At 49.6% G+C, this 24,344-nt stretch overlaps 1 protein-coding gene across 3 annotated transcripts in view; it reads right to left on the bottom strand.

Moving 5' to 3' along the window:
- SULF2 (sulfatase 2) overlaps positions 1-24,344 on the bottom strand; it is a 145,739-nt gene that overhangs the window by 110,832 nt on the left and 10,563 nt on the right. The window lies entirely within an intron of this gene.

The raw sequence follows: 24,344 nt of genomic DNA, 5'->3' as shown, positions 1-24,344 counted from the left end.
TGGAGCCCCGGCTCTCAGGTAGCGTGCGATTCGGGGAGGGGTCTGGACGAGTCGGGCCGATGCTTGGGGCAGGACAACTCTGTTTCAGTCCTGGCTCCGTCACTCACCAGCTGGGTCTCCCCATCAATAAGCCAGCGAGGAACCTCAGCTTCCCCATGAATAAAATGGGGATACATGACTGTTTTAAGAACTCAATCCAACCGGATGTTTGCAAAGGCTCCCCCCGTCAACGGATCCTGTAACTGGGCCAGTTATTCATATTGGTTTTACGTTGCAAAATAAACAAAATGACAACAGAGAAAATTGAGAGCTAAAAAGCTGAGGGAGAAGAATTGTCACATTCCACTGCGACCTTGGTCACCCCCTTGACCCCGGGTCAGACGGGGTCACAAGCAAAAGTAGGGGAGGGGAGGCGGGCCAGCTAATCTGGGCTCAGGCGGGTCTCAGATCTCGCTCTGCTCTTTGCGGTCATTTTTCTACTTCCTGAGGAAATGAGCCTTTAAGTCCTGTCCAGATATAGACTTTTGGTCTCATTTATCTAAAAGGAAAGAAAGAGCAAGCAAGCAGACGTGTTGAGAGGAAACCAAGGTCGTTGGAGTCGGGCTGAGTCACCGCTCCCATGACCTTGAACGACTCCATTTGCCCCTGCTGTCATGGGGAACCCCACCCCACCCCCAAGCCACAGCTCAGGGGACTCATCATGGACCCCAGGTTCCGCACAGGGGGATGTGCTGCCTGTATCATCTCTCCCAGGGACAGCACCAGCCGTCTAAGTGGTCTCCCACTTCCTCCCCTGTCCCCACCCTCCATGCCCCCCGGGGGCAGCCAGCAGGATCTTTCTAAAATTCAAATCCAAACATACAACTCACAGGGGGGATGTGTATGAGGGCCCCCTGTCAACAGATCCCATAACAAAAATCCTTGCTAGTGTTAATCCGGGGATGGCAACGGCCACCTAAGGGGTCTCCTCACTTACCCCCAACCTCCTGCCCCCACCCTCCATTCTCCCCAGGGCAGCCAGCAGGATCTTTCTAAAATTCAAATCCAAACATACAACTCACAGGGCCTGGACTAGGTGAGACCAGGGAGGTGCTCAGGGCACAGGTTTGAAGGGGCACGCACTCCGGGTGGACAGGTGCAAGGCACTCAGCTCACCTTAGTCCCAGCCCTGTCATTCACCTCCTCAGACCCTCCCCTGGCTTCTCATGGCTTGGGGTACAAAATGCAGACTCCCCACCAAGCCCTACAGGGTGGGTGTGATCCGACCCCTGCCCACCTCTCCCCGGTCCTCTCAATTGCTCTCAGGCCCGTGGCTTCTTTCTGTCACTTAGACAAGTCAAGCCTGTTCCTGCCCCAGGGCCTTTGCACTTCCTCTTCCTTAAACCTGAAAGAATGTTTCCCCAGATTCTGTTTGATGGGCTCCTTCTCCTCTGTCAGGTCTTGGCACAAATGTCACTTCCTTGGAGAGGCCTGCCCTGACTGCCCGATCTGAGGTGGTGCCCCTGCCCCAGGAACTCTCTCTGTTTTATAACCTGTTTTATTTCCCTCATAGTCCCTACTACACCTGCAATTATCTTATTTATTGCCCAGTTCTTCCCATGGGAGGGTCTGCTCCACGAGGGCAGAGGCTGGCTTTGTGTTGCTCACAGCTCTCTCCCCAGCACCTAGTACCATGCCTGGCACAGAATAGTGCCAAATAAATATTCAGATAAATAAAGGAATGGAGATTTTGGTGAGGTTCTCTGTGTTCTACAGAGCGAGAGAAGGCTGACAATAGAGAGCAAGCTCCACACAGGGCTTCCCACCCCAGGGGCCTCTGAAAGGACATCTGTGCAGAGAGATGAGATGAAGGCCACATTATCGGGGAGCTGACCTGGGAACTGTGAGTTTCATGGCACCGGCGGACAAGCATCGACTTCCACCTCCATCTCCTCATCTGCTAAAGCCCACATCTCGCAATAGCAAGGGTGGCTGCAGTGACATGTGTTGGGCAGCTGCTTTGTGCCCATGTTATATGATACTTAATTCATGGACTTTAAAGTTACTTGCTGGGTGTCCCCAGGCAAGTAACTCAACCCTTCTATGCCTCGGTTTTCCCATCTATAAAATGGACATGAAGGATTAAATGAGTTAAGGCAGAATGCTGAGTCCAGAGCCTGGCACATGGTGTGTACTGACTGGAACACATCATTCACAGTGAAAACCATTATTAGATTAGGATCAGCACCACTGCAGCTGGGCCCCGCATCAGGCAGTCCACAGCATCTCCCTCAATCTCCCCAACAACCCTCTCACACAGGTACTACTACTATCCCCGCTTAAAAACTGAGAACAGGGCTTCCCTGGTGGCGCAGTGGTTAAGAATCCGCCTGCCAATGCAGGGGACACGGGTTCGAGCCCTGGCCCGGGAAGATCCCACATGCCATGGAGCAACTAAGCCCGTGCGCCACAACTACTGAGCCTGTGCTCTAGAGCCCGCGAGCCACAACTACTGAGCCTGTGTGCCACAACTACTGAAGCCCGCATGCCTAGAGCCCGTGCTCCACAACAAGAGAAGCCACCGCAATGAGAAGCCCTCGCACAGCAATGAAGAGTAGCCCCCGCTCACCGCAACTAGAGAAAGCCCGCGTGCAGCAACGAAGACCCAACGCAGCCAAAAATAAAAGCAAACAAATAAATAAATTAAAAAAACAAAACAAAACTGAGAACTGAGGCATAATCACTGTCCTAAGGTCACCTGGAGAGAAAAGAGCAGGGACAGGGTTTGACCTCTGTTCTCCCTGACAGCTTGGTGAGGGCTTCTCACCACTGAACTCATGTTTCCCAGCTTCTCATATTCGGGGGCCACAGCCCCAATTTCTGCCGGCTCTGCACAACCCTTCCGCTATCATTTGGTTCACATGCTCCTTTAAATAGCTTCATTTAAAAATAAAGACATAAACACACGGTTTTGAAAAAGACGACTTTCTATCCAAGAATAAATGGAAAAGCAGCGTCCCTTTCCTGTAGAACTAATCACACAAATAAAGTAAAACAGAGCAGACACTGTGTTACTCCGTCCGTCTAATAGCTTCTAGTTCACATTTAAGGCTCTAAGCTGAGCTCTGGGCTGGCAGCTCTCATACTTGCACTGTCTCTCCGTTTAAGGGAAATTAGCAGGTGTTGAAAGGCAACGAAGCACATTAGCACCATCCAGAGACTTTCTGCTGGAGGTAATGGGAGGCTTGAGAGGGTTGAAAAGGAGACATGCCCTAGACTCTAATGGGTCCCTGAATTATCCCAAATCATGGGAGGAGGGGATCCTTGAATCATGTTGTTTATCAGTCCATGTCTCCCTACCTCGGGAAACACACTGGGATGCTTTGTGCTTTGCAACTGAAACCGTGAGCTTGACTGACACTCCGGCCAGCCCATTCATAAAACAGACTTCCCAATCGAAAAATAGGCAGAAGACCTAAATAGACATTTCTCTAAAGAAGACATACAGATGGCCAAGAGGCACATGAAAAGATGCTCAACCTCGCTAATTACTAGAGAAATGCAAATCAAAACTACAATGAGGTACCACCTCTCACTGGTCAGAATGGCCATCATCAAAATTCGACAAATAATAAATGCTGGAGAGGGTGTGGAGCAAACAGAATCCTCCTACACTGTTGGTGGGAATGTAAATTGGTGAACAGTATGGAGTTTCCTTAAAAAACCAAAAATAGGGCTTCCCTGGTGGCGCAGTGGTTGCGCGTCCGCCTGCCGACGCGGGGGAACCGGGTTCGCGCCCCGGTCTGGGAGGATCCCACATGCCGCGGAGCGGCTGGGCCCGTGAGCCACGGCCGCTGAGCCTGCACGTCCGGAGCCTGTGCTCCGCAACGGGAGAGGCCACGACAGAGGGAGGCCCGCATACCACAAAAAACAAAACAAAACAAAAAAAAACCAAAAATAGAGCTACCATATGACCCAGCAATCCCACTCCTGGGCATATATCTGGAAAAGATGAAAACTCTAATTCAAAAAGATACAGGCACCCCAATGTTCACTGCAGCACTATTTACAATAACCAAGCCATGGAAACAACCTAAGTGTCCATCAACAGATGAATGGATAAAGAAGATGTGGGATATATATACAATGAGTACTACGCAGCTATAAAAAGGAATGAAACATTGCCATTTGCAGCAACATGGATGGACCTAGAGATTATCATACTAAGTGAAATAAGTCAGAAAGAGAAACACAAATATATGATAGCACATGTGGAACCTAAAAAACTGATACAAATGAACTCATTTACAAAACAGAAATAGACTCACAGACAGAAAACTTATGGTTACCCAAGGGAAAAGGGGAGGGGCGAGGGATAAATTAGGAGTATAGAATTAACAGATACACATCACTATATAAAAGTAGACAAACAACAAGGATTTACTATATAGTACAGGGAACTATATTCAGTATCTTGTAATACCCTATAACAGAAAAGAATCTGCAGCTGTACACCTGAAACTAACACAATATTGTAAACCAACTACAGTTAAATAAAAAAAATACACATTGATATTCCTTCAGACAGACATCGAGTGATAAAATAATAGCGAATTTCTGACGGATGCCCTACAAACAGCAACTCTCTTATACCAGGAATAGTAACAGCAAATGCTTATTGAGGGCCTGCAACGCTCCAGTCCCTGCTCTAAGCATTTTATGTATTGATATACCAACTTGTCTAATCCGCCTATCCACCCATCGATATTATACCCATTTTATGGATGAGGAAGCTGAGCCACAGAGAATTAAAAGCACTTTCCCATGATCACACGGGCAAATAAGGGACAGAGACTGGGTTCAAACCCACTCTGGCTTGAGTCAGCTGCTCAGCCAGAACCTCCTGGAAGCAGATCTCCAGGTAAGTTCCTAAGAGTCCCCCAACCTCAGTTTCCTCATTTGCCTCTGAAACAGTACGAGGCCAGGTGCCCTTGGAGGGCCTTTTTGGCTCTGGGCCTGTGATGCGGAGGTACAGGGGGGCCAGGCCAGATCGTGGGTGGAGCTGGGGGATATGGTCGACTGGACTCTTCCTGGCACCCATGCTGGTCTTCTTAGCAATGCTCCCCTCCATTCCCAGGCAGCTGTAACCCTTCAGCCAGCAGATGCTGCTCCTCTGGATGGAAGTCAAATCTCCATGACCAGAGACTGGAGAATAATAGGAGCTAATTATTTCATCAGCTCAAGTCATCAGTAGGTCGATTTTTGATGAATTCCCCCAGCTCCCACTTTCCCTGGACTTGTGCCAGCCCCTCTCTGTATGCTGGAGAAATCAATTAAAAATGACACAAGGGATTCTGCCTCCATTTTCCTCCTTCTTAGTAAAGATTCAAAGTGGCTGAACCGAGAGAGTATCTGGTGAATCTGTGCAGCGCTAGCTGAGCGATGCTCTGTCCATCCCGCGGACACCACCACTTATTCCCACCAGCTTGATGAAAGGTCCATCCCGCTCCTCTCTTCGTCCTGTGTCTTTCTCACCGATCTTGGCAAAGCCCTCCCAGCCCAGGAAGACATCACTGGAAATGCCTAGTATCCCGAGCATTCAGAAACATCACTCCTGCTTCTGGATTTATCTGACCCGCAGAGAGGAGTGGGTCTCAGGCTAACTGCGCACCACAGCTTTGGGGAAACGCCTGGGACCTCACCCAGGCCTGTCCAGAGAGATCCAGATGGCTGTTTTCCTCTGAGGAGCCCCAAATCCAACAAGGGTAGCTGAGAGGAGTTCGGGAATGATCAGGCAGCCCAGGGAGAGGGAGTGGGAGAGGAAGAAGCGGTCAGAACAAGGCATTGATCAGACGGGAGAAGTTCCCTGGGAGGTGAGAAGAAAGGAAATTGTGGGGCGTGAAGATGCCCTGTGCTGGGGCCAGAGCCCCTGCACCAGACCTGTGGACCTTCCTAGGTGGTCTAGAGAGCCAGACCGCTTTTGTCTTCCTTCATTTACTTTACAAATATGTATTTAGGGCCTACTATGTCATAGGGTTAGGTAATAGGATAATCCTGCCTGGATTACAACAGTCTCCTAATTGATTTCCCTGCTTCTACCTTCACCTCCTTCTATCAAGCAGGCAGAAGGATCCTGTTAAAACAAAAGTAAGAGTCTGTCTTCCTTTACTGAAAAGTCCTGAAGGGCTCCCATCTAATGCTGAATAAAAACCTCCAAACCCTCCAAAGGACCTACAAGACCCTATACAGTCTGCCCATCCCTTCCTGACCTCATCACCTTCCACTTTTCCCCTTGCCCACCTGGCTCTGGCCACATGGTGTCTGTGCTGCTCCTTGCACATGCCAGGCATGTCCCCACCCCAGGGCCTTTGCATGTGCTGTTCCCTCTGCCTGGAGCCTTCATCCAGATCTCTTCACTGCCCTTTCCTCACCTCCTTCAGGTCTTTGCTCAAATTTCGTCTTTGCAGGTTAAAACGGAAATCTCTTTCCTCCCCAGTAGCACCTACCACTTCTGACAGCTAGATATTGTTTCTTTGCTGGTCTCCCCCACTAGAAAGTTCATAATCTGAGGGTATGGATTTTTGTCAGCTTTGTTCACATCTGTATCCCAACACCTAAAACAGTGCTTCGGACATAGCAGACATTGACAATCCTACTGACTTGGCAAAGAATTTTCTCCTTCCTGGTAACAGTACTCATACTCTTGCCCTGCTTGGGGGCACTGACAACTCCTTTTTTTCTGCTTATGTGCAGTGTGAATGCAGGACAGAACATGTGAACCAAGTGTAGCCGATCGGCACATCTCATCTCTCTAGCTCCAGAGATTGGCCCAGAGACAGACATGTGACCCAAGCCTGGCCAATGAGAGAGAAGTAAGAAACAGTTGGGTGGGTACTGGGAAGGGGTAAGCCCAGCCCAGCTACCAATTGGCCCCTGAGAGAGGATGCTCCTGACACTGGACTGAAGCAAGTTCCACCTTGTAGCCAGTTACAGGCTCAAACAAACGCCCTTTGTTGCTGAAGCTAATCGGAAGTGGGGTGGTCATTTGCAACAGGAAATGCCCAGACCAACACAGTTAATACCCTACAAGAATAATGAAGAAATAACTAAAATTTATATGATGTGCTTATCATGGACCGTGGGCACTTTTCTAAATTCTAAGCACTTTTCCTGTGTCAACTCAGGTCACCCTTACAACGACATTATGAGTTAGGATGCTCCATTTGCGGGTGAGGAAGCTGAGGCATGGGGAGGTTCGAGAATTTCCCCAAGGTTGCACTGCTTGGGTGCTGAATATCGTCGCTTGGATGGACCACATCAATGCGCTCTGTGCTCTCTGGCTCCTGGCTGGATTTGGCTCAGAGAGACACTGCCCAGGGAAGGCAGTATGGGAAGACAGAGAGGCCTGGGTACTTTCCAGGTGCCTTCTCTGCCCAGTTGCTAGGAACCGACCATATCCCTTTATTGCTCTACTGAAGGCCACAGCTCCTGTGGGTGGCCCTTGCCAGGTTCCAGCAAATGCTCCCCACTGTTCCCAGCCCTAGAGATCTGTACTGTTCATTTTCTTACACTCTGCTGGTATCATTGTTGGAGGCGCCATCTGTTTCCTGCAGGGCATCTATACTGATAAAGCAAGCGGATAGCATGCCCGAGATTTGCACCCAGATATTCTGGTCCCACGAGTCCTCTCTTGACTCTCATGCCCGCTTGGAAACTGAGAAATGATACAAGAGGCTGAGGTTAAGTGTGTGATATGAACAGGAAGCAAAAGGGGGGAACTGCTGGTCTGCGGGCATTCAGGGAGGGCTGCGTGGAGGAGTCCTTACAGAGAAAAGTTTGAGAAGCCTAAGAGGAACAAAGTTCTGAAAAATCCACAGGATTTGGGTGTGCTCTGAAGAAGGCGTGGAGGGCAGAGTGCCTCAGGCAGGGGAAACAGCTTTAGCAAGCAGCAGGCAGAGTGGAGGAGTGGAAATGTGTGGTCTCGAACCTCACCAGCCTAGAAGCTGTCTAGACAGAGGATGACACATGCACATCTGTTAAACCTTACACTCCCCTGGTATCTCCTCTTCTTCCTGGCCAACAGGTTTTGCCAGCCTCTCTCCTCCTCTCCAGGGCTGTCAAAGAAAGGATAGGAGCTCCTGGAACCTACAGTCCACAGACACTCTCTGTCTCCGTTACCCAAGTCCAAGGGCATCAGGTGGCTCTCTGTGCCTGTTCTTGGAATTTCAGCTGGAGGCAGAGGACCAAGCCAGCAGGACAGGGGACAAGAGAGGGGTCCTTAGAGGTTGGAGAGAAAGGTCAGATTTCAAGACAAGGGCTCAGGATCTGGAAAGGAAATTAGGGCATAAAGAGAAGAACATAAGAATCTAGTTGCCTGCCTAACTATTCATGTGACAAGAAATTCTTGAAGGCTTGCTATGTGCCAGGCATAGTTCTTGGCACTGTAGATAAAACAGTGAAAAAAAAATTACCTGCCCTCATGGAGATGATATTCTAGAGTCAACATATAAGAAGCTGGAGTTGAAAGACTCCTGCTAAAGGTGAGAAGGGTCAGAAAACAGGATTGGAAGTAATAGTAAACCACGAGTGAACTCTTAGAATGGGGTCATGGATTATAGTTAGAGCTCAGAGAAAGTTTAGAAACGATACATTTGAAGTCTTGGGAAGCTGAGTATCACAATGCTTTGCATGTCAAGTGCGGGACCAGATAATTCACACACTCAAATATCTGAGCAGATGCTATGTACCAGGTACTGTATCATGATCAGTGGGGGAAAAAAGAGGCAGACAAATCCCTGTTCTCACGGAGCTGACAGAGAGTGGAGAAAGGCACGCAGATAGACTGCTAAGTGCTGGGGGGAAATGCAGCAGGGAACAGGCTGGAGAAGGGGTGGAGATGGGAACTAGAAACAGAATGCCTGGGTTCGAGTCTCGGCTCCACTACTTACTAGCTTGTGGGCAAGTAATTTAACCTCTTTTGGCCTCAGTGTCTTTATCTGCGAAGTGGGGCCAATAATAGCACTTACAGAGTTGTGAGGATGAAGTGGCTTAATGTCCGTGAAGTCCTTAGAACAGAGCTGTATACAGTAAGTGCCTGATAAATGTTGGTTAGTGTTATTTGTCGAGTTTGGGCCACCCTCCTTTCTGTAACAGCACTCGGTTTTCCTTTGGGGATCCTCTTCTCCCAGTTATTGGTCCATAAAGTCCAAATTAGGCCCTGGCTTCAGAGCTCCAAGACTGGGCCACGGCATCCAGACCTGAGCCAATCAGAGCCTTCCAATCCCCCTGCCTCAGTGACTGGCCAATCAGAGTAATCCAGGCACTTTGGTCCAACTAGGAAGAGGTGCCTCCTCTTTCCAGCTGGCTAACTCGGTCTATGTCAGTCCACCATGAGGACGAGGGAAGACTCTGACGTCATTTTGCCTCATACGGAGTTGGAATGAAGCCAACACACAGAAGAGAACAGAGCTTTGAGATGGAACATACTTGGGTTTTGCCAACATTTGAGGCCTGTATCCAGCTAAACCTGAAGGAGGAAGATTTACTTCTGGGTTCTTTGTTTCAGGCCCCTGTAGATTCTTCCATGTCCTTCAACTGCTTTGAGATATTTTCTTTCAGGTGCCTTTCTCATACTTTGACTCTTTAAGGATATGAATCAAATTCTCTTTTTCTCTTAGGTCACTCGGAGTTGCTTTCTCTGTCATTTGCGACCGAATGAGCCCAACTGGCAGAGCAAGCTGGGGGCAGAGTGTTGACCCAGGTGGCTTCCCAGACACCATCTGCCTCCCTCTATAGAGAGATCTGATGACACGGCGGCTGCTAACCCTTGGCCTGGGCCCAACTCTGCCTTATCACAGGCAAACCTTCCTCATCCTTATTTGCCAGCTGATAAGAGAAGGGTGGTGCAGAAAGGGGGAAGAAATGTGGGCGTGGGAGTCCTGACTTCTGGTCCTGATTCGGCCTCAGTTTCCTCACCTGCCAAGAAAAACAGACTGTTCCCTGGGCACGGCCTGGAACTCTGGGATGGGTGGAGTCTGACAGGTGGGGAGGGAGCCCTCCCTGCCTCCCTCCCTGCGGCACAGCCTGGGTGCTAATTCTTTGAGTTAGCAAACATTTACTGAGCACTTACTATGCACCAGGCCCTATTCCACGTGCTGCAGATTCAGAAACCAATACTCTGTCATGGATCAGACGCCAAAATAAATGACGGGCACGTGAGGTGATGAGTCCTAAGGTGATGAGTGGGAGGCCGGAAGTGCGGGTGGGGGGAGCTTGCATCTTTAAATAGGAGGGTGGCAAAGGCCTCTCTGAGAGATGACACTTGGGCAGAGCCCTCAGGGAGGTGAAGGAATGTGCCTTGTGGATATTCAGGGGAACAGTATTCCAGGCAGAGGGACAAGTGCAAACATCCTGAGGTAGGAATGTGGCTGGGGTGTTTGAGGAACATAAAGTGGGCAAGTATGGCTGGAGTGGAGTTGAGTGGGACCTGGAATGTTCTAGCCCAGGAGTGCCGTGATTGGTTGTAGATTTTAACAGGATCCTTCTGGCTGTGTGTGGAGAACAGACTGTAGGCAGTGAGGTGGACACACGGAGGCCAGTGAGATGACTGCCACAGACAGTGCCTGGACCAGGGTGGGGGCCGTGAAGGGGTGAGAAGGGAGATTCCGGATATTGCTGAATAAATGAATAACTTATTGAACAGAGGGAAGACGGGCACACGCCAAGTGTTCCAATGACTACTTCTCTGTAACAGTTCACCCCCAAACCTAGCAATGGAAATTTTTTTTTTTTTTTTTTTTTTTTTATGCTCAGGGACTTGGGTTCAGGAATTGCAACGGGACACAACAGGAACGGCTGGTCTCTGCTTTATCATGTCTGAGGCCACAGCTGAAAAGATGCAAGAGCTGGGGACTTGAATCCCCAGTCTGGTGGCTGCTGCTGGCAGTCAGCTGGGGCCTCGGGGGGGCCTTGCCATGTGGCCTGGGCTTCCTCACAGCATGGAGGCCTCAGGCTGGTGGCTGATTTCTTACGCAGCGGCTCAGGGGTCCAAAAGTGAGCAGCCCAGCACTCAAGGGGGAGCCGCTTCATCTTTTCTTACTGAACCTCATCTTTTCTGCTGTCCCCAGCATTAATCCCGCTATTCTACTGGTTACCAGCGATACACATGGCTGGCCATTCATGGACGGGACACCAGGGATGCCCCACCTGCAGACAGAGGGGTGAGAAGATCGCACTGGAGATGAGCATGCGGGGTGTTATCTTGTGGCCCCTGGAAAACACAGGGGGCCCTGCCAAGTCGTGGAGGCCTGGGCTCGGCAGTGGGTGAGAGCCTCTCCCCTGCACACGTCACCCCTTCTAGGAAGTGAAACTTGATCCGAGTCAGAGTCCGTCTGTCTGTATCTGCCAAGCTTTGGAGTTTGTGCGTAGGCCCATTTCAAAGATCCCTGAGCCTCAGGAAGCCTTGGGGTGACCAGAAGCCTCCCCCACGTCCACTCCTCTTTCTCGAATGACCCAAAGGGGTTAAATCAGTGGGGCCCGTGCTGAGGCGGTTCTGAAGGGAGAAGATGAGGCAGAAAGCGAGCTTGCCCTGGATGTGAAGGCACAGTGACAGCCTCTCCGCCTCGCTGCAGAGAATGGAGGTGCCCCAGTTACATCTGCACTGAAAACATTGATTTATTTTCACTTTTTAAAAAGTCCCGTCTTTTTAAGCAGAAAGGAAGCCACCTCATAAATGCAGAAACCCAAACAGAACTGGGTGACCTGATTTTGGGGAACTGGCCCTCACTTCCCCCAGTCCTTTCCTCCTGCTGACGTGGGCAATGACCCTCTGCAGGATCGGCCCTTTGGCCGCAGGAGCTCAGGGCCACCGTCTCCCGGGAAGCTGCCCGCTCCAGGAGGCTGCCGTCCCCGGTCTCGTTGGGTGGCCGCTGCCTTGTCCTGGGGGGAGACTTCGACTGGCGGGTGCCGGGCTGGGTTTGGGAGGAACGTTAACATAGCCTGGCAGGGTAGGAGAGTTGCAAACAGCTCCAACCTTCTAGAACTCAGCCTGAGACATGAAGCTTCTCCCGCAATCAACCGCTGCAGTTTGATAGGCAGCTCCCAGGAATTTTCTGGCGACACGGGCAGCTTCCAGGGCCGGGGCTTCTGGTGTGAAGCCAACAGTCTGCTCTGCTCCCCAAAAGGGCGACATGACTGACCTTGACCCCAGCATCCCACATGTCAGGGTCTCGGAAATTCTGCTTGTCACCTGCACTCTTGTTTGTGCCAGATACAGCTTTCTGTCCGCTCCCTTTCTTATTTCAGTAAATTTAGTTACAAAGGCAGTTTTCTCCCTCCATGGGGAATGAGTACCACTTGCCCTAAACCAGGGTCCTTCAGCTTGGGCACTGCTGACATGTGGGGCTGCGTCATTCTCTGCAGTTGTGTGCGCCGTAGGGTGTTTAGCAGCGTCCCTGGCCTCTACCCGTTAGATGCAAGTAGCAACCACCCACAACGATGACAATAAAAATGTCTCCAGGGACTTCCCTGGTGGTCCAGTGGTAAAGAATCCACCTTCCAATTCAGGGGACACGGGTCCAATCCTGGTCGGGGAACTAAGATCCCACATGCTGCGGGGCAACTAAGCCTGCGCGTCACAACTACCGAGCCCTCGCGCCTCAAGTAGAGAGAAGCCCATGTGCCGCAAACTACAGAGCCCACACACCACAACTAGAGAGAAGCCTGTGTGCCACAAGGAAGAGCCTGTGTGCTGCAACGAAAGATCCCGCATGCCACAATGAAGATCCTGCCTGCCGCAACTAAGACCTGACGCGGCCCACCCCCCCAAAAGTCTCCAAATATTGCCTGATGTCCCCTGGGGGGTACAAAATTGCCCCCAGGTGAGAACCCCTGCCATAAATGGATAGCAGCACAAAGAAACAAATGTAGTGACATTACGGTTAAATTCCTGCTCTCCAAGGGCACTGAACATTTTCTTGCAAGGGGAGCAGGCCTCTTTGAAGACCACAACAGAGGGATTAATGGAATTCCCTCCTTGATGACTCAGAAGGCTCAAAAGAGAGCACGAGGAAGTTCAATGCCATTAATGGCCTGGGCACGGACTCCTAAGACGAGGACCACTGGGTCCTGCCCACTGGGAACCATGCCTCAATCCAGTCAATGGGACTGGCTGGGCCGGAGGCCAGGGGACTGGCCCACCGCCTGGCCTCACAGGAATTCTGGATGCTGTTTGGTCACCTGTGGAGAGACACCTGTGTGCAGTGGCCTTTGTCTAAAGTGGGGACACAAACTCAAATGCCTGCAGGGCCCAGGCAAGAGAAGTGAGTGACATGGCCTGGATTTAGGGTCACAGGGAGGGGTGGGGACCGGACCACACCAGTGGGGATGCCATTTTCAGAGTAAAAACAGTCAATACATTTTAAACACTGAGCGGGCCAAACAAAGCTCCTCTGGAGCTTGGCTGGGGGCCCATTTGCAACCCTTCGAAGGTACCTGATCTTTTCTGAGCACCTGCTATGTGCTAGGTGCTGTGTGGCATGCTGGGAAACAGCTGTGATCACCAGGCAGGCCGGGGCTTTGTCCTGAAGGAGCTGATATTCTGGTGGGGGAGACACATATTTAACAAATGAAGATGAATTTCAGATGATCTTAAGTGCTTTGAAGGGAGTTGTCAGGATGACAGGATAGAGTAAATCAGGGGAGGCCTCTAGGAGGTGATGTCTGCGCCGACACCAGAAGGTGGGTGAGAAGCCAGTTGTGGGCGCAATGCTTTCTAAGCAAGGGAAAAAGCAAGTGCAAAGGCCCTGTGGTGGGAATGAGCTGGGTCGGTTTGAAGACCGTAATAAAGACCAGAATGGCAGGAGCAGGGAGCAGGAGTGGCAGCCTGGCACACCTGAGGTTGGACGTCACTTGCCCCCTGCCCACGCCTTCCGGGTAGGCCACACCTGCTGCCCTTCCCGGGTGTTTAGGGGAAACGGGAATCAGATACAGTTCTTCCCACCTCTGTTCTTTGTTGTTTTGTCTTGGCCGCGGACAAAAGCTTCCCTGGCAGCAAGCTACAAAGTTATTTCTGCAAAGGGCTTTTGGCCAAAAGCAATAAAGTCGTACCGTGACAGAGTCATTATTCATGCCTAATTGCGGGCTGGTTCTCGGCATCGACTGCCTGGCCAGGGCTGGCAATGCCAGTCACTCCCCCTCCCACTTGTTAACCCCACACGTTCTCAGTACTGTTTACCCCCATAGAACCCATATTTAGGTTTCCAGAGACTGTAGTCTCCTTCGAGAAGAACATAAAAGGGATGAAAGGCTATTTTGACTGCTCGGTATTAATAATCCAATTATTTCTTCCCTTTCACCCAATCCACAGCCATGGGCACCATGCTCACCCATCGGGCCCCTGCTATTAGGAGATGCGCGTCTCATTAGCTCACCTTGGAAAGGGCCTGACACTTAGCAATTATTTGAGAAGATTGTACTCACAGGCAGGGGAGGGAGTCTGAAGCAACTTTTACCAAATAACCCACTAAATTTAGAGATGGGAGTCAGAGAGAATTTCGAATGACAGGTCTGTTTCCAACCCTGGAGTGCTGTGCTGTCTAATTAGCAGCTGGAAATAGACTGTCACGTGGGAGGACAGCCTGGGTCACAGGTGTTCTCTGAGCTGGGATCAGTTTCTCTGGGGGACTCGCTGGGTGTCACCAGGCGTTACTGTGTGTCCAGGTGCCCAGTGGCTGGAAGAAAGGGAGTGAGGGCCGGCCTGCCCGTGTTCATGGTGGGGCGGGGTCTGGGGAGGCAGGAACCCACCCACTGCGCAGGCCGGTCCCTTATTACTGTGCATGCTCTCCCTTCCGGGGCCAGCTCCAATCAGCCCCATCTTCGGGGTGAGGATGCTGAGCATAGCCAGGGTTCTGGGAGCTGACTTTGGCCCATAAAATGAGGGGGGGCTCCCAAACCCTCAGCAGTCCCTGAACTATGGGGCCCCTGCCCTGGAAGAGCTGCCACACAGGTTTGGGCATGCTACTTGTACCAGACTTAAAAAAAATTCATCTATCCATCCATCCATCCATCCATCCTCCATTCATTCATTCATTCATTCAAAAATGTTAACTGCTCATCCTGGGGCAGAGCCACTTACTCAGGGGCTGTGCAGAGGTTTCTAACTCTTTTTGTCTGTCCAGCATCTGGTCCCCTTCTCTTGACAACAGTACCCCAATTTCCTCTTGAGGATTCTCTCTCCCCTGCCAAGATGCCCCGCCCTCTCCTGCCATGTGACCAAAGGGTGACCCTACGACAAAAGTTGGCCAATCAGACTCTCTCACTGGGCCCTTGACACTCAAATAGAATGTCAAGAGCAGGAAAAAAAAAAAAAAAAAAAAGCAGGAGTGCATTTATCTCATTGGAACCCCTCCTTCAGGAGGCTGCCAGCCACTCCTGCTCCTAGGCCCCTAGAACTTCTGAAGCTAAAGCCTTAAGAAGGTCTGGCAGCTTTTACATGTGTGCTCTTAGAAGTCAGGCTATCCTGAGACCACCATACCGTGAGGAAGTACAAGCAGCCATGGGCAAAGGCCATGTGGAGGAGGATGGAGCCGTTCAGCTGATGGCCCCAAAGAAGCTCCCATCTCTTGATTAACACTAGCTACCAGCCGTTTGGGTGGAGCCATTTTGGACCTTCCAGCTGATATCATTTGAAGCAGGAGAACCACCTGGCAACTCACAGACTCGTCAGAAGTAAATAATCATTGCTTTAAGCCACTGAGCTGGGGGTGATCCATTACACAGCAGACACACAGCTAAAGAATCCGCAATGACACTGATTAGAGCCTGTTCCTCCAACGGGAAGGTTTCAAATGACCTATGATGAGTCAACATTTTTGGTCTCCTGGGGCCAATCAGATGAACACTTAGAGGAGAACATCATTCATTCATTCATTCAATCACTGTTTCAAACAGCGGTAAGCTGGCACAAAGATGAACAAGCTTAAGGAGCTCCTATTCCGGTGGGGGCATCACATACACTGCCTCAGTTTCCTCAGTTATGAAATGGAGATGATAACAGGTCCTGATTAAGAGGATTGTCATGATGATTAAATGCTTGGCAACAGTACCCATTAGATACTAGATTTTGTTATTATTATAATAAATTGAAGTTCCAATGCATTATCCCTAGAAGGGTGGCCATCTGGTATGAACAAAGTGTTACAGCAAAGGAAAAACTCAAATGCCCACGTGGGCCAGGCAGGTAACGTAACCAAGTATAAGAAAAACTTGAAACCCACACACCTCCTTCTTTCCACCTCTCGCTTTACCACTTTTCACAGAGCCATTCGAACGCAGAAATATTGCTCCATGAACTAGGAACAGCAGGGCAAGTGCAATGATAAATGGCAAATGAACTTGGTTGTACCCTCAGACAATAGGGAATGGGGGTGAGGAGGACTGTGGCCAAGTGGAAAATATACCATCAGTGGGGACAGGAGCCCAGTGTGGCCACATATGGCCCATGTCTATTTTTCAGAAGCTGGAAACTCTCATTTTTAAAATGTGAAGTCTCACAGTTGTTAAAAATCTGCCAACTTCAAAAAATGTTAAAAATAGTGTGTAAGTCAAACAAAACATTTCTGTGAGCGGAATATGGGCACTGGTCAGCCAGCCTGTGATGTCCTATTCCTAAAGGATGGCAGAGAAAGGAGACCTCTCACTTTGTTTATCTGTAAAACGGGGATTAGAATATCCCTGTGCTATAGACTGAATGTTTGCATTCTCCCCAAATCCCTATGTTGAAACCTAATCCTCAATATCATGGTATCTGAAGTTGTGACCTTTGGAAGGTGATTAGGTCACGAGGGTGGAGCCCTCAGAAATGGGATTATTAGTGCCCTAATAAAAGACCCCAGAGAGCTCCCTTGCCCCTTCTGCCATGTGAGGACACAGAGAGAAGGTGGTGCCATCTATGAGCCAGAAAGCAGGCTCTCACCAGACACTGAAACTGTTGGCACCTTGATCTTGGACTTCACAGCCTCCAGAACTGTGAGAAATAAATTTTTGGTGTTCATAAGCCACCCAGTCTCTGGTTTTCTAGTACGGCAGCCAGAATGGACTAAGACACCCTGAGCAAGCACTTAGACCACCACCTGGCATGCAGAACTTTCTCAGTTGTGTGTGGGTCCCGGAAAGGAGGTGAGAGAGGCAGGTCCCCTGCACGGTGATAGCTTCTTCCAGGAGGGGACAACTTGGGGAAAGGGGGGGTAGTTGTCATTCCCAGGGCCCAGGGCAGAAATCTTCGATCTAAGAGCCCTCATTACAAGGTCATGTCACGGATCCCTCATTAGAATGTCATGATCTCACGGATTAACTTATATATCTCAGGTGGTCTGAGACTGGTAAGAAGTAGAACATGCCACCAACCCTTCTGCAGGGCCTGATGTCCCTGCTGTGGTATGAGGGAGGTATCTGCTGCTGTGAAAAGGATGTTAGCACAAAGCCCGGCTCCTCCACTGGGCTGGGTACCGGGAGGGGACAGGGACTGGTGACTAGGTGAGAGCAACCCTCTCCACTCTTACCTGTGCTTTTTGGCAGATGACAAACAGGGTTCGACTCCCTTGCCTTGAGCAAGGATCCCCAAACACTAGATTCAGATCCACCAGCACATCTCCAAGCCTCCTTCCCTGACTCTTTCTTCCCCAAAATATTTCCTGAGTACTCAGAATGCCAGGCCTTGTTCTAGGTGCCGGGATACAAACAAGGTCCCCACAACCATGGGGCGTACTTTTTAGCAAGAGGACAAAGGATAGAAGCAAATAAGTAAATCCAGGTAATTCCAGAGAGTGAAAAGTGCTATAAACATAAACCGAGGAGGCATTCTTGACATTCTGAGGAGGTGACATTTGAGCTGAGACCTGAAGGATCAAGAGGAGCCAGACTTGTGATGCTATGGAGGAAGAGAGGTCCAGGCAGCGGGAACAGGAAGAGCAAAGGCCCTGAGGTTGGAACAAGCATTGATGAAGCCAAGGAACAGAGAGGAGGCCAGTGTGACTGGGTGTAATATGCTGAGTGGAGTGAGACGGAGGTGGAGGTCAGGCGGTGCAGGGCAAAGTAGACTTTATTATGGGTGTAGCCGGCCCCTGGAGGGAGGGTTTTATTCGAGGAGCTGCTAGCTCCTACAAGCCCTTTTGGGATTTTGCAGAAATGCACCCTTTCTGGCACGTACTCTCCTGCTTCAGCAGCCCTCAGCTTCAGTTGTACATTGGAATCATCTGGGAGCTGTAAAATAGCCTGATGTCTGCCCCTCCCCCCACCCAGGGGTGCTGATTTAATTGGTCTGGGTATGGCCTGAGCACTGGAACTTAAGAGCTCCCCTGGAGATTCTGTTAGGAACCCCGGCTCCACTCACAAGCATCTCCCTGTGCACATGGTGAGAAGCCCCATCCTGGGCTCCTAGGACACACTCAGGGCCCTGTCCTATAGGTCCTTCCCCTACAGGTCAGCTCCTTTCCTGAGATGGACTCACTGAGGCCTAAAAGAGGAGGTGGGCGGGGCAGGGTTGGGGGGTGGACATGACGTAGCTCATCAGCTCAGGAAGCCACAGAATCAATCTCTAAGCCCAGTTATGCCTTCAGCCTGCTCCTGTCTCTCTGAGCTGGACATTCCTCATCAGCAGGAGGGACAGCAATGGCTTTTCTTATGAACGGAGTGGCTGAAAAGACCATACAGGATGCTAGGTGTAAAAGCACTTCAAAAGCTAAAAAGAACTGACACAGCCACTATAGAAAACAGTGTGGAGGTTCCTCAAAAAATTAAAAATAGAACTACCACATGAGGGACTTCCCTGGTGGCGCAGTGGTTAAGAATCCGCCTGCCAATGCAGGGGACACGGGTTTGAGCCCTGGGCCGGGAAGATCCCACATGCCACGGAGCAACTAAGCCCGTGCGCCACACATACTGAGCCTGCGCTCTAGAGCCCGCTAGCCGCAACTACTGAGCCCATGAGCTGTAGCTACTGAAGCCCACGCGCCTAGAGCCCGTGCTCTGCAACAAGACAAGCCACCGCAGTGAGAAGCCCGCGCACTGCAACGAAGAGTAGACCCCGCTCGCCTCAACTAGAGAAAGCCCGTGCAGCAATGAAGACCCAACGCAGCCAAAAAAACAAAACCAAAAACCAAAAACCAAAAAACTACCACATGATCCAGCAATTCCACTTCTGGGTATTTATCCCAAGGAAATCAAATCACTCGAAAAGCTATCTGCACTGACCCCCCTGCCATGTTCACTGAAGCATTACTTACAGTAGCCAAAATATGGAAACGATCTAAGTGTCCACTGATGGATGAATGGGTAAAGAAAATGTGGTATATGTCTATAATGGATTATTCAGCCATACAGAAGAAGGAACTCTTGCCATTTGCGACAACATGGATGGACCTTAAGGGCATTATGGTAAGTGAAATAAATCAGAGAAAGACAAATACTGCATGATCTAAATCTAAAAACAAAAAACAAACCCATAACTGAACTCATAGCTACAGAGAACACATTGGTGGTTGCCAAAGGCGGGGGGTGGGGGATGAGCGAAATGGGTGAAGGTGGTCAAAGATATAAACTTCCAGATATAAAATAAATAAGTCTTGGGGATATAATGTACAGCATGGTGACTACAGTTAACAATACTGTACTGTATATTTGAAAGCTGCTAAGAGAGTAGATCTTAAAAATTCTCATCACAAGGAAAAACTGCAACTATGCGTGGCAATGGATGTTTATACTTACTGGGTAACTATTTTGCAATGTGTACGTGTATCAAATCATTACATTGTAATCATTATGTTGTATATCTAAAATGAATACAATGTTACATGTCAATTATATCTCAATTTAAAAAAGCTAAAAAGTATCTACAAATATAAGCAATAATAACTATGACGGCAATAACATCTGCCTTTTGAGGCAATTTCCATGGACCCACACACCGTTCTAGTGTTTCACAGTAACTCTAGGAGGAGTCTACTGGGATTGCCCCCATTTTACAGAAGAGGGATCTCAGGCTCAGAGAGGTCAAGTGACTTGCCCAGCTCCACCCAGCTTCTGAATGGCCAAGCTGGGATCTGAACCAGGAAGTCTGGTTCTGGAATCTACGCCCTTAACCATTATGACGCATGGATTCTCAGGGAGTTATGTTCAATCATCTGTACCATCTTCATCTCCTGCCCTGGTGGAAACCACTGATACCCAGATTAACCCGAGAACTCATCACCCCATTCACTGGAGAGGCTGGGCCACGCCAACCACGTGCGTTTATTTCACTGGCTGGACTGGGACATTTCAGGAACATGTCAACAGGAGGGCGAGGGGCAGAAAGAGGGGCTTGGGGACAACTCTGAGGCAGAACCTATGGGCGCCTCCCCTTCCGGTCATTCCCTGGTCTACAGGACCCCAGTATTTTCAGGGGGTGGATCTTCCCCCACCCTGGCAACAAACCAGCATTAGTCTAAGCCAGTGGTTCTCAAGGGGGTGAAATCATTCCCCAAAGAGGTGTTTCTCTGGAATCTGTGAGGTTTTGGTTGTCACATGACTGGGGGATGCTTCTGGTGTCTAGTGGGGTTGCAGGGATGGTGGATAATGTGATGCTCCACGCAGTGAAGAATCTCCCCATTTCCAGCATGACTTTTGGACATCCCACCAGACATTCATGTAGGTGAAAAAGCTTTTACATTGCCTGACCTTAGACATGAACTCCGCTTCACATATAAACACCAAAGATTTGTGTGGTTCTACCCTACGCTGAGCTTTCCAGGAATGCAACCACTAAGGAAACTGAGGGAAGACTGTAGTTTGTTTCATTTGGAAAATTTGGTAAATTGTTCTTTTTTGGAAAATCGTATTACTTATGGCCATAGCACTTGTGGTCTTCAAGTTGCCAAACCCAAACATCTGTATCCCACTGCATTTGTAGCTGTCAGATTTATGTGATTCTACACTTGTGTGAGCATCTGACTGCTTCATTACACCTTCTAATGTAGTTGTGTCTAAGTGTTCATAGGCTGCAATATATATGCTCAATTAGAAATCACTTTCCTTTTTAGGTTTTCTTTAAATTACAGTGAGGGTACTTTATTGATTAAAATATATGTGTAGACAGGTTATATTATCTATGAATTTACTTCAGGTAAACTTGGCAAAATATGTTTGTTATAAGAAGAGGGTGTTTGACCTGCTAATTTGGGGAACCACTAAGCTAAACCGAACATAAAAACCCTATTTCCCAGGGCTTCCCTGGTGGCGCAGTGGTTGAGAGTCCGCCTGCCGATGCAGGAGACACGGGTTCGTGCCCCGGTCCGGGAAGATCCCACATGCCGCGGAGCGGCTGGGCCCGTGAGCCATGGCCGCTGAGCCTGCGCGTCCGGAGCCTGTGCTCCGCAATGGGAGAGGCCACAACAGTGAGAGGCCCGCGTACCGAAAAAAACAAAAAAAACCCCTATTTCCCTTTGTCAGTGTTTGGCTTAGAGGCTAGTACAAAACCCAACCCCAGGCCAATGAAGCTAAAGTGAAGTCTGCTGGGGTGGGGGTGTTCTTGGAAGGATTTTGCTAATTAAAAGAGAGATGGCAAGGAATCCTGCTCTTTATTCCCATTTTGTAGGGGGATGTGATGACTGGAGCTGTGGCAGCCATCTTGAGATCATGAAGCAACAAAGACCATGAAGCTGAGGACAGAGGAACAGGCTAGGAACATCCTGGGTCCTTGATGACATTATTTTTTACCAACAAATTGGCCCTTGGGCTCCCCCGCTTTGGATTCTCATTATGTGAGAATTAAGTGTTGCTACTGCAGAAGCCACTCTCAGCCAGGAATTCTATTACTTGCAGTGAACACATCTTGATTCACACTAAAATGATTAGGACTCCAAACCACTAAGACTCTAGTAGGCTTTCCTCCTCTCTGAAATATCAAGGTAAGTGGCCTGCAATCAGAAGTCTGTGGACAGTGCCCGTCTCTAGAACAGGCCAGAAATGCTGCTTTTGGATGATCTGATTTTCACCAGAGCATGAACATCTCCTGGACTTTTGTGGCTAAAAACACTCCCCTTTTCTGGCTGCTTAGGTGGGTCAAGTCACCCGCTGGGACCCTGGTCTCCAGCCAATAAGAAAGGCTGTTGGCAGCATTCTTCTCCTAACACATCTGGCTTCCACCTGGCCAAACACATCTCGGGTACTGTTCATGGTCCCCGGGGACGGCCCTGTCCATCAACTCACACACACAAGCCCTGCTCATAACGACTCTGAGTTTGGGATAGAACTTATCCAAGTTTCAAGCAAGGCCCAGGTGTATAAAGCAGTGGATACAGGCCTTTCATAAGATGAAGCTACATGTCAGAGGCCAGGGCCACTGGGCAGCATGTGTTATTGGAATCATGTTAAGAGACCGTGGAAAGTTCAGAACAGTGGCAGATGCTGGTTAGAGAAAATTCCACGAAGTCTGGGTCTGGGCTGGAGGAGAAGCTCTGAAGACCATGCGACCAGCTGTTCTACCAAGGAGGCACTGTGCTGCCTGTAAGGCCCAGGATCCCATATGAACTTAAGCAGTTTCCCGGGGCATCTGTTGCAGAGTGATGACTATTTAGCTCTGTCTGCTAATCACTGAGCAATGAGTAGACGGATAAGGTGGGGTGAAGGGGCTCAGCCTGAGCCTTTGGGAATTTCTCACGAGCATCATAAAGAGGTGAGCACGTGGGATGTGCTAAAAATATTCATCCAACTGATGCATGACAGGCACTGGAGTGGGGGAGGAGGGAGGAAAGCCCACCAGGGAACAAAATACATTCTCCCTAGATGATCGTGTCCAGTCGCAGGGCTTAAAATAACATGGATGTACTGATGACTCTCAAATTTCACTTGCCAGTACCAACCAGCTCCAGACTTGTGTATCCAGCACCCAGTGAGCTTTCCGCCACCCGGGTCGAGTGTCATCTCAAACCCCACGTTTCCACAACTACGTTCTGGATCATCCTCCCTCCTCCAAACCTTCTCTCCTTGTCTTCGCTACTTAGGAATCACCATACACCAACCTGCCCAGTCATCTTTGACTCCTCGGACCTAGAGATATTTGGGGCTGAGTCATTCTTTGTTGTGGGGTTGTCCTGCACATTGTAGGGTGTTTAACAGCATCCCTGGCCTCCACCCACTACATACCAGTAGCATCTCCTCCCTAGTTGCGACAACCAAAAACATCTCCAGACATTGCTAAATGTTTCCTGGGGGGCAAAGTTGGCCTTGGTTGAAAACTACAGTTCTTCCCTCATTTTGAGTATCCAATCCACCAGCAAGCTCCACTGGCTTTGCCCCCAAAATGTATCTCCAAGCCACCCATTTCACTCCATCTCCATTACTACCACCAAAATCCTGGCCAATATCAGCTCACCATCCTCATGTCTCTGCTTCCACCTGCAAAGCATCCCTCCCATGGTAGCCACTGAGATCTTTTTAAAACACCAATCCTGTCATTCCCTGACTTAAAACTCTCCAGTGGTTTTCCATTTCATTTGAAATAAAATCTAAATTTCTCACCCTGGCCCCCATTTCTCACCACTGACCTCATCACCCCCCGCCCCCGCTTACTCACTACCCTTCACCCCACTGGACTTCTATTTGTGTTTTAAACAGGTGTCTTGAACAGGCCACTCCTCTCCACCTCCAGGCCTTTGCACTGGCTGTTCCTTCTACCTGGAATGCTCTTCCTCTAGATCTTCCCCAGGTTGGCTTATCTCAAAATTTAGGTCAAAACTCAAAAGTCACATCCTCAGAGAGGCCTCCCTTGACCACCTGCCAAAAGTTGCCCTGCCCCACTCCCCATCATTTCCCATCACATCACTTTCTTGTTTCTACCGTAGAGCCTGTCACTTTCTGAAAGAGCCTCGGACTTGTTTGCTTGTGTATTATCTGCTTTCTCACCCTCTGGAATGTAATTCCATGAGAGCAGGGTTCTCTCTTGTTCATCCTAACGCCTAACACAGTGCCTGGCACACAACAGCTGCTCAATAAACACGTGTGCACTGACAAATAAAAGGAATGACCTCTTAATCTGTACTGCAGTTTCCAGAACACCTTTATATGCCTGATCTCACTTAGAGCATTTCCTCTGCCTTCCGGCTGCCCCTGCATCAGACAGGAGTACAAGATACGCACACTCGAGGGCCCCCCTTCCACCTCTTTGCTGATGCGGAACACACACACACGCACACACACACAGGGCACTCCGGTTCCCTTCCAGCAGCCAGGGCCCTCCCTGGGAGTTGGATTCAGCAGAGTCTGGAATTTGAGCTTTTTTTTTTTTTTTTTTTTTTTTTTTTTGTGGTACATGGGCCTCTCACTGTTGTGGC

The sequence above is a fragment of the Physeter macrocephalus genome, chromosome 14, assembly GCF_002837175.3.
Source record: "Physeter macrocephalus isolate SW-GA chromosome 14, ASM283717v5, whole genome shotgun sequence".
NCBI classification, from domain to species: Eukaryota; Metazoa; Chordata; class Mammalia; order Artiodactyla; family Physeteridae; genus Physeter; species Physeter macrocephalus.
The sequence above is the reverse complement of the archived record's forward strand: the minus strand, read 5'-3'. Positions and strand labels throughout refer to the sequence as shown.